Source organism: Branchiostoma belcheri, unplaced genomic scaffold (genome assembly GCF_001625305.1).
Source record: "Branchiostoma belcheri isolate BF01 breed outbred unplaced genomic scaffold, Haploidv18h27 scaffold13, whole genome shotgun sequence".
In the NCBI taxonomy this organism is placed as follows: domain Eukaryota; kingdom Metazoa; phylum Chordata; class Leptocardii; order Amphioxiformes; family Branchiostomatidae; genus Branchiostoma; species Branchiostoma belcheri.
This window is the reverse complement of record NW_017802713.1, coordinates 4,233,598-4,237,021: the sequence shown is the minus strand read 5'-3', so window position 1 is coordinate 4,237,021 and position 3,424 is coordinate 4,233,598. Positions and strand designations below refer to the sequence as shown.

General features: G+C 43.3%; 1 pseudogene; it reads right to left on the bottom strand.

Annotated features, from left to right (window-relative positions):
• Window positions 1–2,453: 2,453 nt before the first annotated feature.
• LOC109463745 overlaps window positions 2,454–3,424 on the bottom strand; it is a 3,932-nt pseudogene continuing 2,961 nt past the window's right edge.

Sequence of the window (3,424 nt, the reverse complement as noted above, 5' to 3'; positions counted from 1 at the left end):
AACACATTGTATGCATTTTTTAAAGTCATAAATATTCGTTACACAGCAATATTTGTTTTTTTAAGATGAAGATAAGATTGATATTCGGTATGCTCTGTCTCTTGTATCATGTCCAACATATGTGAAAAGCTTCTTTACTGACTTGTGTTAAAACAAGCAGATTTAACAACAGAATTAAAATTCAATCCATGTATAAAATTTTTACAGTACTATGCTTTCAATATGGCCCAGAACATCTCTGTCCCGATCATGTCTATGAAGATGCATTACTTTTGTTTTCTACCTTGTACAGACAACAACAGTTTCTAACTACAACTATATGTTACACGTACAGATTTTCCATTGGTACTTTCAGATGAAGAACATATTATATATTATATTGATCGCCGACTGAACAAGGCTACTAAGTTTAAGGTATTCATCGTCACACAATACAGATCACATATCTCCTTTGTTGAAAAATGGCAAATGCTTTATACATGATACTTTTCAATATTAACATTACATGCAAGATTGTAGGTGAATTTTCAGAACGGTCCCTTCCATTTAGCAATCAACTAGCAGTCTAATATACATGTATGGTGCGCTGCTGCAGTATCATAGAAGGCCGCTAGAATGCTTATACTTGAACTTGATCTTCGTATTCTACAATCTACTGACAAAGTAATATGGAAACGCAACAGATATCATTCTATAACATACGATCTGCACTACCATGACATAGACGGCAAATAATAGTATATTTCATTCCACAAACATCAATTAACATTTCCACAATCTAACATCCTTTACAAGCGGATTGGCATCACCAGTATTTGTTTGTTGATATGAGAGTACTAGTTATAATGTATCATACCACATTTGTTGGGTAGTCTAATTTACTTACAGTTACATGTCTTTTACAACATATCGTCATTTAACCAAGAAGGAGTATTATGGCTGTATGTTTTGTTTGAGATATTCAAACCTCTATATTTTCATGATACAAACTGTAGGTTGTTTTTTTTGATAACCAAAAATACTGAAATAATCCGAAGAGTTGTAAATACCGCTCATACATGAAATGGTGAGAAGCCCTGATTCCCCCCTTCGTCATTTTCATCTTAGAAAATTGCTACATTTCTAGAAAAGTGTTGCTAGAATAAGCAATTGGAGAAACACTCTCGACAGCCTAGCCTGGTATCCATGCAGTATATCGTGATTGGGACAGGCTGTCTTCGGGCGCTCTAATAGTTTCCCCCCGCCCAGCTCAACAGACCGCCCGGTAGGATTGTAACGTCTGTCATAGAGTTTGGCACGCCGGGAATTTAGCGTGGTGGGGATAATCAAACTGTCGTGCAGAACCTACAGGGGAACCTAGCTCAGTCGGGCGGGGAAGAGCTTCAGCAGCCCCGAAGAAAACCCGCAATAACCGCGGTAGACTGGACACCAGGTTATCTACAGCCTGAATACTATCCTGGGAACAGCCCTTCCAAAGGCACACTAAAAACTAAGGAGAATAGCATCCCGGCCATATGTGCGTCCCTCAGATGGCTGTGCAATTTTGTTTGACGTCAAAAATTTGTAATTTATGGTCGAACATTTCCAAGCAGATACAGAATGGGGACATACACGCACATTTCTCATATGTAGTATGTATGTACGCTTGCATGTATGCAATTTTGTCTGACTTTGACGTCTGTAACATAAACAGGAATGAAACATTTTCTATCATTCATTCGATTTTGAAAGTTTGAATGTATTTTTGTCGTTTTTTTTTCTTTTTGCTTTACACTGGACATCATTTTGAAAGCCTAGAAGGCGTCAGCTTTTCTTTCTATGACTTTTACCATATGCAATCTCGAATTTTTTTATGTTGATTTGATGAACATTAGTCCGATTTTAAGGTGTCTTGAAAGAGCAAATCAAAGAAAAGTGAAGCAAATAAAGAAAGTCATTTTTGGGAACTCAAAAGATGTAACAAACTTCTTCGTAAATTATGCAAATTATGCTCCCAATTTTACTAACATGATTATGTGAATCATCACTTCATCTGTCTGGACACCAAAAGTCATTCTCTCGTTCAAAGTTAAAATACCTTCCAACATACCAAATATCATCAAGATCCATCCACAACTTCTTGAGTTATTATGTTGCTCTGGGTGTGTCACGAAATATGATTACAGAATGTTGGTGTTTTTTTAATCTATAAGAATAGTATGTTATACGTTTTCTCGAATTTGTCTCTCACCACCAGAAAAAGAATAGCATTTCTGCTGAAAACTTTCAGTCAAAAGCTGATTGACAGAAATGTGACACATCTTATGTTCAAATTTCAAATTTGGTCGAATGTCCAATAAACAAGTAAAGATGTAAGGACGAATTTGGTGTCAATTTCTTCTGTACTCACTGAATCTGACAGTTAGCGGACGCCGGTTCATAGCTGTTTGTCTCGGGGTTTTCAGGGGTGTTGGTTACTGCCTCTCTACGGTCATTCTGGCAGTGGGCAGCTGCCTGAGACCCGGCAGCACCGGCCGCAGGGGAGGGACAGACGTACCTGTTTGCACCACCGGTAGCGGCCTGGCTAGAATGGTTCTCATCATACATGGCGGACTGAGTACCGGTCTCACTACCAGGCGAGGCGGCGGGCTGGTAGGTATTGGCCGCGGGGGACGCTGCGGAGTTGCAGGCTGCCTCGGGAGGACGGCCCCTGCCTTGTTTGGTTTCTGACGGGGGCGCTCGGTGCTGTACGGGCGGGACGACACGGGGTGTGTGTGCGCGCGGGGGCGGCTTGCCGCGCGGTACGCTGGGCACAGCTTCGCCAGCCCGTACGGGACGATTTCTGACTGCGAAGAATCGGCCCTGCGCAGGTCAGGGTGGTCATTGAAACCACCCTCAGCGTACGGGCTGATGACAGACTCTGACTCATTCAAGCTGTCGTGATCCTCCAAACGTCCCTCAGCGTACGGACTGATCACTGACTCCTCCGAGTTGCCACCTGGAAGGGGCCACATGGAGCAGGCAGCGATCTGGTTGCCATTGCGGGATCACCCCCATGAAACTCCTTCCTCTTCGCCCCCGCCGTTCTGCTTCGCCCCCGCCCCGTTCTGCTTCGCCCCCGCAAAGAATCTGCTTCGCCCCCGTCGTTCCTCTACGCCCCCGGCGCAATTCTGCTTTGCCCCCGTCCTTCTGCTTAGCCCCCAATGGCGGCACAGCTCACAGTCGACACGAAAATCGTCTGCAAAATAACAATAATGGCTGTGCCGCCAAATTTAAAGTAGCCCATGCTCCGACAAACATTCTGGACCACCTTTCTGCCAAGTGGCGTTGCACAAATCCTTCCCATTCAAAAGTTTACCCCTTCCTCACGGCCCGTCAGTGGTTCTTACGTTTATAAGTACTGGCGGGAAATTTCACTCACGGCTGTACTTGTAAACGCCAGTAC